Here is a 13955-nt window from a genome sequence, read left to right as displayed (position 1 = left end):
TACATGAGAATCATCTCTAGTAAAATGTTATGGAAGCCTGAGGATGGTGGGCAGTATATGTTATGGAAGAGGACATCATGGAAGACTTCATGGAGGAGGTAGTATTTGAGTGAGTCTTACAAGGAGACAGGAATTTGATGTGGGGAGTTTGGGGCTGGGTAAAGAACATTCTAGGCAGAGGTGGGGAAAAGATGAAGGCGTGGCAGGGGCTCTCACTGAATTTTGTTTGGGCCAGGAGATATTTGAAGGTGATTAGAAGGAAATGAGGCTATACAAGTAGGTCAGGGCCAAAAGGAGAAGGCTCTTCAAACACCCACTAGGGGTTTATTCTTTATCCTGAAGGCAATGGGGAGCCACTGAAGGGTTTTGAATGAGGGCAAGGATGGGCAGAGCTGTGCTTTTAGTAAAATTAATCTGCCATCAGAGTAGGAAGTAGATTGAAGTGTGTAAAGGGGACGAGAGGAGGCTTTGTTTTTATTTTGTAACCTTTTAGCAGCAGTATGTTGATACATTGACCAATCATCTTAATGTTTAATTAGGAGAGAATTGCTTTTCTTATGATGGTCATTGGATTTTGAAATAAGCTTCCAGAGCATAGATTATTGTCCAGGGGAACACAGTTCTAATTTTATAACGAGGAATCTGCAAGAAAATGGAAATTGCTTAACAGAATGGCTTTATAGGAAACTCCCAGAACTCCTTCCTTCTTTGTTTTTCTTTTCTAACATTATCTTTTAAACAAAATATATCTGTATTCATTTTACTCAGGAATGACCTGGTAATGGCAGGTCACCGACAATCTAAATAAATATTAAGCACTCGAAATGTGGACTCGAAAAGAGCCTCCAGAGCTCTTTTCCCTCTCTGTCATGGACTTACTTTGTTAGAGCACCTGAATCTAAGCCATTTTACAAGGATCTGCCTTCTTCCAGTGGTAGCTCTTGTAGGAATAGTTGTAGCAAATTAGAATGTCGTGAACTTATAGATGTGCTGTGACATCTAGTATTCAATGTATAGAGAAGACCCCTTCCTTCTGATTCTTTTCAGTAGGCTGTCTTCCTAGAGCCTGGGCTTTGGCTAGCTAACACCATTGCTTTCAGTCATTCAACAAATATTTATTAAATGTCTATTAAACATTGAAGAGTCATGGTGACTCAGACACCCATGGCCCTGCTCACATGGATCTTATATTTCAGCAGAGGATATCCATGAATAAATAATCAAATATAGTTTTGAGAGAGACAAACTATGGACAACCAGACAAGCCAGGAGAGAGAATAGCACAACCTGGCAATGACACTGGCATGTGCAAAGACTCAGTGGCAAAAGCAAAAGGGAAGGGAGTCAGCGTCTTTGGAACTCCCTGGGAGGGCGGGGAGGTATACGAGAGTAAAGAGGTTGCACAGCTGCATGGGCCCTGAACAGGGAGGGCCTCAAAGGTCTATAAAAAGCACAAATCTGTGAAAATAGTAGCTACCATTTACAGGCACTTTTCTAAGCAGTTTATATGCATTAACTCAGTCCTCACAACAACCTTGTGAGGCGGGTACTATTATTGACCACATTTTACCAGTGGGGAAACTGAGGCACCAAGTGGTTAAGGAACCGGGTAGTCACCTATCTAGTAAGTGACAGAGCAGTGATACGAGTCCAGGAGGACTGCTCTAGAGTTCACACTGCAGAGCCTAATTAATTATCCTAAAAGTTGTGGGGTGACAGCATAGGGTTTGATGCAGGACAGTGACTAGTCAGATCTGCATCTTAGAAAAATTGCTGTGTGGTGCGGAAATGGATTGGCAGGAGAGAAGGCTGAATGAAGCAGGGAGAGCAGGTGCTGCATGACCACGTAAGAGACCACATAAGAGCCTGAACGTGTTTGATGGCAGCAGAGACGGAAGATGGAAACACGGCAGATGTTTGGGCGTCACAGCAGCAGGGGCTGAGAGTGGTTGGGTTTGGAGGGAGACTACAGAGACTCAAATGCCCGGGTTCCAAGCCTGGGAAGATGTGGGCAGTGGAGCATTCATGCTGCTCCTGATGTCCATGCCACAGATGTGNCACTGAGCTCTGTGAAGCGTGTTGGGCCCAGCTCTGGAAGCCGTTCTGTTTCTGGGCTGTGGCGGCGGTGGTTGCTGTTTCTCAGCGCGATGGATTCGGGAGCCCACCTTCCTTCCCCTGCACGGACCCCTGGAGTCCGATCCGGCTGCTTCCTCTGAGCAGGGGGAGTCCTCGGTCTGCATCTCCCAGCACTGCACTTGCTGTGGGTTTTGTTTTCGGTGCCTGTGGTCTCAGACATGCCCAGAAGCTACTGAAAATTAGTTGGCGTGTAATGACATTTGATGAATCAGTTGATAGTAAAGTAAAGAACAAGTCTCAGCTTTGAGTTTATGTTCTACAATTTTGTTGAATTATGTCCAGATGGTTGTCACCAGAATTCTTCTTCACAGATGAGGGCATTCGCAAAAACCAACAAGTCTATGAGGAGGAAAAGCACTTCACACTGAATGTCTCGGGGGATAAAGACCCTGGGAACTGATGGCATCTGAACTGAAAGCTTTCATTGGCTTTGAGCCAGCCCTAGACCCTTCTGTGGCTGTGCAGGAGCAGGGGGTACTCATGAAAGTCCCAGTAGCCAAGTCTGTGGTCCCTTTCAGGGTGGATCTTTTGCTGTCTTGGCTGTGTCTGGCATGGGTTGGTCACATTATCATTTTGGCAAAATATATACATCTAAAATTTACCTTTAAAAACCATTTAAAAATGCACAATTCAGTAACATCAAGTACATTCACAGTGTTGTGCCACCCTGACCACTATTTAGTTCATGAACTTTTTCATCACCCCTAGAGGAAGCCCTGTACCCATTAAGGAGAAACACTCTATTCCAATACCCTCCCCGAGTCCCTGGCAACACTAATCTCTTTTCTGTCTCCACGCATGTGCCTGGATATTTCATGTAAATGGAATCTCACATCCCATTGCCTCCTGTGTCTGGCGTCTTTCCCTTAGCCTAAAATTTTGAGGTTCATCAGTGGTGTAACGTGTGTATTTCACTCCTTTTATGACTGAATAATCCTGTGTTGTATGGATATACCACAGCTATCCATTCATCCATGGACGAATCTTTGGGTAGTTCACATCTTTTGGCTGTTGTAACTAGTGTTTCTGTAAACATCTATATAGAAGTTACTGTTTGAACATCTGCTTCCAACTATTTTGTGTACGTAGCTAGGAGTGGAATAGCTGGTCAGTGGCAACTCTGTGTTTCACTTATTGAAGAGCTGCCAAACTATTCCCTTTTGAATGTTTCTTCTCTCCAGGCTCCTCTTGCTGCTCTCAGGCCTCTTTGACCGTTTCTTCTCAGTTTTCCCTGTGAGTCCTTTGTGGCTTCAGTTCCTGAAATGATAGCCCCACCCAGGGCTCCTTCTTCCCTTCCTTCTGCTCATTCCATCCTAGTGGTGCTCAGCTGTGGCTGCACATTCCAACTCCAGGGGCTTCCTTAACAAACCCTGCCCAGGCCCCGTCTTTGGGCAGTTAAATCGGCATCTTTGGGCGGTTAGAGCTTGGGCATTGGTGTTATTTATAGGACCTCAGTGACTTTGATATGCAGCTCCTTTCAGGGTATTTATTTACTCTCATCGTCTCAACCTGAGGACTGTCCTGTTTTTATTTTCACTGCATCCATCTACTAATGTTTCTCAGTACCTCATATTCGGCGTCTGCCCACCAAACCCGTCTCTCCTCCCAAAACTGCCCTTTTCTCAGTGCTTCCTCCTTTGGTGAAGAGGACCACCATCTCCAGCCATCCAAACCAGAAGCTGGGGAGTTATTTGCACTTTTTCTCTCTCTCTGGTATTCCAAGTTCCTCTTGATTGATTCATTTATTTAATAATTCATTACCACCAGTAGTTAGGAGTGAGGGCAACTGGGGAGAAATGCAGTCTAGGATTTATGTTAGGAAGATATAAAAGACACAGCTGAAACAGTTAAGTAGCATTACAGACAGAATAACTTGTGGGTCATCCAGGTGGCTCATTCAGTTAAATGTCCAACTCTTGATTTCGGCTCAAGTCATGATCTCACCGTTTGTGAGTTCAAGCCCTGCATCTGACAGCACAGAGCCTCCTTGAGATTCTCTCCATGCCTTCTCCCGTCTCAAAATAAATAAACTTAAAAAAGAGAGAAAGAATAACCTGAAATTGACAGCATTATTGTAACTGTTAGTATTGAGGACTTTCTGGGTGCCATGGGATGTGGTAGTACTTCATGTATATTATCTAACATACTGAGAGGTTGGAGAGGTCAGCACCCTTCACAGATGACAGTAAAGGCTCGGGGAGGCTAGGGCACTTGTACATGGATGCGTGGTTAGCACATGGCTGGTGAGAGTTGGAACTGGATTCCAGGACACATCAGGGACTGTGCTCTTGGCATGAGAAGTCAGTGGGGAAGAGCCTTGAGCCCAGCAGCACTGTGAAAGCATGGAAGAAGGAGCATCAGGATGTGATCACCAAGTGAGATCATCCACGCCCATGAAGTACTTTGGAAACAGTAGAGAATGGTGCAAAACCCTTGTCTCTAGCAGATGGCTTCTTCCATTCTGCTCTGAATTACAAGTAAGGCTTCATATCTCTGATTCCCCTCATGAATTGCAGACTCCATACCGGCGAGCAGTGTGCTTGCTGGCGTCCTTGTCCCCTCTCAGCCCTTGTACCTGCATGATGTTGCTGATCAGTAAGCATCCCTTGAATGAATGTGTGGATGTGAGCGTGGACTCAGGTAGAAAGGGAAGCAGTAGTTATGGTGGTGTTTGTCATGCTGTGTCGTAGTGAGGCGCTTGACTAGAGGTTTGACTTAGAGGATTGGAGAGAAAGAGGGGAACTCTTCGGCCCTCTAGAAATAGGAGCAGGGGAGCCCATAATGAGATCTCCAGGTGAACGAACGTTGGCCTGACCCCACACTTGCAACTCCATGCACTGGTCATCTGATTCGTTTTTTCTCCTTGGCACTTACCCTTCTAACATTCTTCATCAACTTCCTTTGTTATGTTTATCACTTCTTGCCTGTGGAAAGCCTCACCTGGAATGTAAACTTCATGAGGGTAGCCAGTGTTGTTTATTTTGTTACATAACTTTGTCCCCTAATCCCCCCAGCCTAAGCACACATTAGTGACTGTCTGCCACTATAGATTTGCCTGTTCTGGACTTCCTGATGACTGGAATCATATAATGTGCCATCGTTGGTGACTGGCCCCTTTCACTTTAGCACAATGTTTTCAAGGTTCACCAATGCTTAACCCCTTAACTTTACAGGTAGGAAAATTGGGACTCAGAGAGGCAAGGGACATGACTTGGGTCACATGTCCCGCTGGTAGCAGAGCAGGAACCTGACTGCAGGGCTTCTGTACCCCTGTCCAGTGCTGTGTTCCTGTCCAAGGTGGAAACAAGGGGCTCAGCAGCTGCAGCTGGCTTACCAGTGACATTTGCCATCCACCTGTGAGGCTCTTTACAGGGACCCTTTAAACATCACTGTGATGGGGTGAGGCCTTGCGGATAGCGTTACTGTGAGTATCTGCCCTTTCCCACATCCTTTCCAGGGCTCACTGTCCATCCAATAAAGTGGATAACTTGTGTGACGAGCTTGTGGTCTTCTACATGGAGTGGCCTGGGTGTCCGTGCCCTCAGATCACTAGCAAGAGGAAGGGACGGCCTGGTCCCTATTGGTGCAGGCTGTTCCTATTGTTACTCTGCAGCTCCCAGAGGGGCATGCAGAGGCCATTTGTATTGAGTCAGAGAAGAAGCTGTGTCGTCCCTAAGAGATGGCTAATCCTATTTGGCCCATGTGAAATCTGAGGAGCATGACACTGCCCTGACCCCGTGTTTCCCAAAGGCTTGTCTTTGTACCACACGGTACCCAAGATGGTTTTTGGTGACATGTGAGCGAACATTTTTTTTAATTAGTGGTGTATTTATTTTAATGTATGCCATGAAAAAAGCCATATCTGGCACCATCAGACCTGTGATTTAATGAATATTATCATTTAGGATGAAGCTACCGAGGGGGTACCCATACCACAGAACCCTTTTTATGCAGGTGGTGTATGCGACAGGTGTGGTAGTCTGGCTGTTTGCTGACATAGCAAGGGCCATGAGGGCAGTTTGAGGTCAGCTGTCATTTGGGGGACTGCCACTCTGGGGTGCTGATGAGCCAGGGTACTTCTCATGGGCCACCTCCTATGTCTCCTTTGCACCTGGTACAAGGTGAGATGCCAGAGGCTGCTGGTGCCCAGAGCTCCTTTACATGACCGAGGGATTTAGAAAACTAGGAGAACCCACCACAAGGTAATGGTTTCTTTGTTTGTTTTTTTACTGAGGTCTGTGTTACACTTTTTTTCGGGCATTCAAAACCCTTTCTACAAAAAAAAGGGATTCCTGTTGGCGACAGAGCTAAAAGAGGGAAGGAAGGGAAGGTGGAGGAGGAATAGGAATGATAGGTGTTACTTCAAAATCAATGACAATAAAACAATTTCATTTAACTTTTGACTATTTTTATGACCACAAATGAAATCACTTGTGAAGTCAGACTATCAGAGGCTGTGTTGCAATGAAAGACTTGATTGGGATCCCTATGTAGGGAGGGGAGAGGTGATGCTCCTTCCTGGGGCCCTGGTAGCCATTACACTTGAGGAATAATAATGTGGCATAGTGAGTAAGTTCCCCTTCCTTTCTCATCTTAGTCTGAATCCTCTTAGCATATTAATGCAGATGTGAGACCCCAGCCTATTATCTCTTACTGAGCTCTGATTACTGAAATGAACCAAGGCAACATCAAGTAATTGACGTAGAAATGTAGATATGAGTTTCCCTAAAGTATTTATAAATAACTCTTTCTTTTGGCTTAGAACATTAAACTTGCCTATTTGTTCGGTGTTCTGGTCTTACCATAGCATTTCAGACATCCATAAACTGCCATTATTAACACAACAAATGTCAACTGAGCTCAAGGTGTTCTACTAGATCCTTGTAAAGAAACAGGACACCAATCTAGGGGGCAAAAAACAAGACCCAAGTCCATATGAAGTGAGGAAACCCAAGACAAGTAGGTCATAGGTTGAATGGAGGAATAAGACCTAACACAGGAGCTATGAGATTGGGGAACTGGGAGAGACGTGGTAGACCAGTAGGCAGAAATCCATCCTGGATGTTGTGAAGCTTGAACTGGATTTTGAAGGTTAAATAGGATTTGAATGAGTCTCAGAGAGTGGGGAGATCATGAACAAAGGCACAAGGAGAGCCCACCTAAGGCTGTTTTAAGGGACCAAGAAGCATTGGAATGGAGAATTATGTGATCAGAGGAGGATAGGGCCTCCTCAGTCACTTTGAAGAAATTCTTTAACCTCTACAAGCCCAGCATCCTTGTCCTCAAAATGGAGTTATGGACCCCCACCGTGTGGGGTTGTTGTCCTAAGGAGTAAGTGACATGCTATAGGTTACATACATGTTTCCCTCCTTTTCCAAATTGGTCAGGAGAGCAACAGTGGGAGATTGAATAGAACATTGGGAAAGAGGTTTGATTTTAATGATGGGGGGCCTTGGAGTACTTAAGGAGGGAAGTGGTGAGATAATACAGTTTTAGAATTGCAGATGCTTAGAGACAGTCACTGTTAAGATAAAAGAGAGAGCCAGAGGTTTGGCAACTTATGTAATTCCAAACTTAATTAGAGACAGATCCAGGAAGAGAATGCAAGTCTCTTGACTTCTAGTTCAGTGCACTTCACTTTCTCTAGGTTTGCCCTAGAGAGATGTTAGAAATGCATATTCCTGGGCCCCACTCTAGACTTACTGAATCACAAACTCTGGGTCCCAGCAATTTGTGTTTTAACCACCCCTCCACATGCTTCTAATGCTTTTAGGGAACCAGTATTTTTGGTTTTACTAAGAAGGTGGGGTGCCTGGGTGGCTCAGTGAGTTAAACATCCGACTCTTGGTTTCAGCTCAGGTCTTGATCTCGCGGTTTGTGAATTTGAGACCCACATTGGGCTCCATGCTGACAGTGTGGAGCCTGCTTGGAATTCTCTCTCTCCCTCTCTCTGCTCCNTTTTTTTTTTTTTTTTTTTTTTGAGAGACAGAGAGCACATAAGTGGAGGGGAGACAGAGGATCCAAAGTAGGCTCTGTGCTGACAACAGCAAGCCCAAAGTGGGGCTCAAACTCATGAACCTAGAGATCACGACCTGAGCCGAAGTCAGACGCTCAACTAACTGAACCACCCAGGTGCCCCAGAGGTAAACTTCTCTTTTTAAAAATGAGAAAAAAATTCACATGCCATAAAATTCACTCTTTTAAAGTGTAGAACTCAGTGGTTTTTAGTATTTCACAAGGTTGGACAACCATTACCGTGGTCTAATTCTAGACCATTTTCACTGTCCCCCAAAATGCCCTTTACTCATTAGTAGTCCATTCTCCTTTCCCCTTCCCCCACAGCCTCTGGCAACCACTAATGAGTTTTCTACATGTATGGATTTACCTATCCTGGAAATTTCATGTAAATGAAACCATACAGTTTCATTTCACAGGATACAGACCCTGATTTCTCCTGTGGCCTTTAATGTCTGGCTTATATCACTTACCATGTTTTCAGGGTTTATCCATGTTGTCACATGTCAGTACTTTACTCCATCATATGGCAGAGAGAAACTTCTTACTTCCAACATCTGCCTCTGATAAATTTGGTGATAGAGCTGAGCTCACACTAACTCAGAAAAAGAGGTTTCTTTTGGTAACATTTCATAGGACTTTATAGTTCCCAGAGAATTGTCACAGGTAATAGGATGTAAGCCATAAACCAACCTTGGAACACAACTGGGCAAGAATCATTGTAATTGGTTTTACAGATGAGAGAACAAGCTGAGAGGAAAGTGTTCTGTGCTAGTCCGGTGTACCACCATGACCATTCATTGACATGTGAGTAGGACTTTGGTGGGTGATGGGCAGGGGGTGTGGACAAAGCAGAAGAGATTGCATCTGCGGGGGCCACGAGGAGGTGAGAAATCAGGGTCTGTCCGTAGAACAAGAGGTAATTCAGTTCTGCTGGAAGATACGGTGGGAGGGAGATGAGACAGACCGGTGGGCAGGGGCCAGATCACAGAAGGCTTGATGCATCCTGAGGCTGAGAGGGAGGTAGGGGACTGGAATGGTTGAGTTCAGTTCCAGAAACAAGCAAGATACTCTGGTTTGGAATTCCAGTTATGCCCCTTCCTTCATGTGCTTGTGGCCAGCTTAATTTCTTCATGCCTCAGTTTCCTTTCTGTAATGAAGGCTGTAATATGTATTAAATAGGATAATGCATACAAATTGCTTAGCTCTGCCTGGTTCATTATCAGTTTGGATTGTTAATATCATTAATATAGTTGTGTTGTTAATATTATTGTAATTCCTGAGCTCAGGCCATACCCTAAAGATAAAGAGGGAACAACTGAAGGATTTTGAAAATGAGCATGTGATTAGAATGACATATCACTTTGGTAGCCATACAAAGGACAGACTGATGGAGGGTAAAACTAGAAGCAGGGACTGGCCAGGAGGTTGTTAAAATAAGTCACAGTCAAAGTCTGAATTATGGTGCTGTAGCACCAAGAAAGGAGAGAGGAAGTGAGAGATTAAGACAACGAGAAGCAGGGGTGCCTGGGTGGCTCAGTCCCTTGAGCATCTGTCTCTTGATTTCAGCTCAGGTTATGATCCCAAGGTTGTGGGATGAAGCCCTGCTTTGGGCTCCATGCTGAGCATGGAGACTGCTTAAGGTTCTCTCTTTCCCTGTATCCCTCTCCCCTGCTTGTGTGCTCAGTCTCAGTCTCTCTCTTAAAAAAAAAATAACTGGAAGCAAAGTCAATTGAACTTGGGGACTGGATCAAGGTGGGCATGAAACAGGTGAGTCAAGACTGAGTAGATGTATGTAGTCTGAGAGTCTGAAGGAAATGGGACTGATGTCACAGGAGGAAGATCCAGAAGTTTTAGCACTTAATGTCTTTTTAAGAATAAATGGCAATTTGGTCATTTATTTCTCTCATTATTCCAGAGGCTGGGTATTTGCCAGGTATTTTGGTTTCTTATGCTTTTTAATTTTTTGCATCAACAGATGGTTTATATCCTTGGGCCTTCAGTATATTGGAGATAAGGTGTAAGAAGGTTTCTATTTTACTATTTTTTTCTGTTTATTGCTGTCATGTGGAAGTTCCACCATTCCATTTTGTGTTCCATTCACCTGTTTGTCATTTATTTATTTAACAAACATTTCTTGAATTTATTAAATATTTATGTTGGGAGTTGGATGTACTAAGATGACTAAGAGAAAAAACTCTGCTTTTAATTTTGGGGGTATATAATTATTTTTTTTATGTTTTAGTTTTTATTTAAATTCTAGTTCGTTAACATGTAGTGCAATATTGGTTTCAGGAGTTAGCCTGGCCCAGACCAACTCACAATCTGGATTCATCTTACTTCCTAAATCATAGGCTCTTGGAAGGCACATATGGATTTAGTTCCTATCCAGTGTTGACTGTCCCCTTTTGTAGTTCATGCACACCTTGGTGATGAAAAGCCTTTTCTCCTTCAAGGCAGCCCAGTACCATTTTGATAGCTCTGATCAGGAAAAACTCTTTTCAAGATGGGCAAAATAGATAAAAGTTTAGGCTAATTCCGGGGGTTCATGGAGATTCGTGACACTATTGTGTCTACTTTTGTGTATGTTTTAAAAATTTCCTTTAACAAATAGAAAAGTTCTTCACATTGAGCTGAAATGTGTCTTCATGAACGTTGATGAATTGTTGGTCAGGACTGTTCAGAACAAGCCCAGATTCCTTTTACACATATAGTCCATTCCAACATTTGTGATTGTTCATAAATTCTCCTATATCTTTACAACTGAACAGTTTTGTTCAGGTGCTTTATCTCTGGTATTTTCAAATTGAGTCCCATGTGCAGTCTTGCCACCTATAGGCACTGATGGTTTAAGTGCCTTTGCTGTATTTATCTCTCACTGCTCTTTCATGTTGCCTTGCACTGGCTAGCAACTCCAATGTTGTAATGAACGTCGTAATTTTATTTTCTCTTTTAAGTGGAATGCTTCTATTTTTCTTTCTAAAATAATACTGAATTGCCTGGTTTGTAAAAATCAAACAAGATTAGTGTCCAACATCTTATGATCATTTACTTTATTGCTTTTTATGAGATAATGTATATTAATAATTTTCCTCATATTGAGATTTTCTTCCTTAGGATAACCAGCTTGATTATGATATATTATCCTTATAATGTGGATTTTGCAGGAGGTAATGTTTTTTAATTAAAAAAAGCAAGCGTTTTAAGAACTCTCTATCCAAAAGTAGAGAAAATAGTAAAATGAACTTTACATGCCCTTCTCCCAGCTTCAAGATTATTAACATTTTCTGGGTATGATCTTATTTAGGAATTTTTAAAAACTATTTCATGAGTAAGATTGACCTACGTCGCTTTTTAGTAAAGTGTTGTCAGATTTTAAATTCAGGGCTATCTTTGCATTGTTAGAAGAACTTGGTAGACTGCTATCATTTTCCCGGTTGATGAATATTGTCTATTAATTTTTGGGAGAGTTTGAAATAATTCTTTATAAACACAGTAATACATCATATTCTGTGTAGGATAATTTTTTTCACAGATTAAAAAAATTCACCTAAATTTCTTCTGAGGTATAGATTTACTTGGAGTTTTTATTTTATATTTTTAGTTCGGGTTCTTTCCTTTTGGAGGTGAGGGTGTTAAATTGTCTCTTTCCTGGAGTTGATCAGCCTTGTGAAAAACATAGAATAAATGGGCCAAATACCCTGACCACTCTGCCAGGTACCCTTCAGTGCCAGGTACCTCTCACCACCAGTCAAGGGGAAGAAAAGAGCTGATCCTTTCCTGAAGTGGGGGCTACATTTCATTAATCTCTCATATATGGTCACCTGCACTGGGTGTTTTTTTTTTTTTTTTCCCCAGTAAGTGGGTGTTTCCTAAACTGGATTTTTAAAAAAGAGTTTATTTATTTATTTTGAGAGAGACAGAGACAGCATGAGTGGGGAGGGGCAGAGAGATGGAGAGAGAGAGGATCCCAAGCAGGCTCTGTGCTGCCAGGGCAGGGCTCAAACTCTCGAACCATGAGATCATGACCTGAGCTGAAACCAAGAGTTGGATGCTTAACTGACTGAGCCAACCAGGCACCCATGAATTGGATTAAAAAATATATATATCTTCATTACATCCAGGAAATACCAACATCAACTCCTTAGTCTTTTGGGTTCCCAGAGGCTACCAGGGTGTTTCACTGCTGAGCATCAGATTTTTATTTTCCCACGTGGGTCTTACTGTCGTTTCCTGTTAAGAGCCTACATGGAAACTATGTCTTCCCCTATGTCCAAGTAACTGGTTTGGGAAAATCCCTTGATAGGTAAGAATGCACCTATATACTAAAGGTTTGATGTGGAAATCTTGGAAGACATCATTCTGTGAGACTGACCTTGTTACCCAGGAGTCTGCCCCTCAGGAAAATGGAAGGAAGACTCTAGAAAAGTACATTCCTAACATATCCTCCAAAGCCACCCATATTTACTTAGCTTATCTAAATTCCTTGTGCATAACATGTATAGCACTTTCTAGTATTTTTCCTCTAATGTTTATCTGTCTTTGATCATTTCTCATTTTGTTATAGTAATTTGTACCCTTGGTTTACTGGGTTTTGTCAGTCTTTGTCACCTTTTAACCCATATTAACTTTGTCTCTATTCAGTGAAATTTTATTCTAACTTTCCAGTTTATGTTTCTGCTTTTATTTTAATTTTGTTTATTCTCTCATTCAACAAACATTTGTTGAGCTTATATGACAGATCCTGGAAGAAAATAAATAGAGATAAGACATGGTCTTTAATGCTCAAGTTGCTGACAGTGTAATGAGGGAGAGAGGAAGTAGTGAAAGCAAAACAAAACACGGAGCTGACAAAAGACCTTCACTAGTAGGTTAAAAAAAAAAATCACGAAGGACTGCTCGGGATGTCTTTCAAGAACAGAGTTTCAAATATCACTTGTAAAGCTTTTGTATTCCCCAGAGAGAAAAAGAACAAACTTGAGTCTATACCTAAATAATATGCTGCAAAACATATGAGCCTAATCTTTTCTTTTTGCAAGTGATCATATTCTTTTCCTCTTTTAAAACAGATTTGAAAGATGCTTCTTTAATTTTTGAAGTTTAAGAACTTCACTTGCTGTGTAAGGAGTCTTCCTCAAGGCATGTTGCTTTTTATATTTGAGACATATTTTTCAGCTCAAGAAATTTACCTTTGACTCTTTGATTTCAATTTTGTGCCTTCCTTTTCTCTTTTCTTGGCCCGTCTCTATTGTGAGTTGAGTATTCCCAGTCTGATTCAATGTCTGATAGCTTCCCTTGAATTGCTATCCAGTTTTATTTTAAAATTTCCATTTAGTGTAAGTGATTTTGGGCTCTTCAGTTTCTCTTCTATCCTTTGCTGCTTTTTGGTAATTTTCATTTCTCAATAGCTGGTACTAGTTGCTTGAAGTTCTTTACTATAACCTCTTCTATCCCTTTTGAAGGATTTATATCTTTAATTGTCCAGTGATTTTAAGATAGCTGTCTCCCTGGTGTATTTAGTCCTCTTCTCCATTTGCAAAATATTTTGAGAATTTACCTTTTCATATTACTTTGTTCCAGACAACCAGAAGTATATTTAGGGTGGGGATTCATACCCCTTATAGGATTTTTGCCAAATTGGTGTGTGCCCAGAGGAGGGTGATCCAAAGTGACCCTGTCATATGAAGAGCTGTGGAAGGAACTGAGGATGTTTATCCTGGGGCAGAGGAGACTTGAAGATTGCAACAGGATTGCTATGTTCAAATCAGGAAAGGTTTAGGTACAGAAGAAGGGGCTTATTTGTG

Source organism: Crocuta crocuta, unplaced genomic scaffold, assembly GCF_008692635.1.
Source record: "Crocuta crocuta isolate KB4526 unplaced genomic scaffold, BGI_CrCroc_1.0 scaffold431, whole genome shotgun sequence".
Classification (NCBI taxonomy): domain Eukaryota; kingdom Metazoa; phylum Chordata; class Mammalia; order Carnivora; family Hyaenidae; genus Crocuta; species Crocuta crocuta.
The sequence above is the reverse complement of the archived record's forward strand: the minus strand, read 5'-3'. Positions refer to the sequence as shown.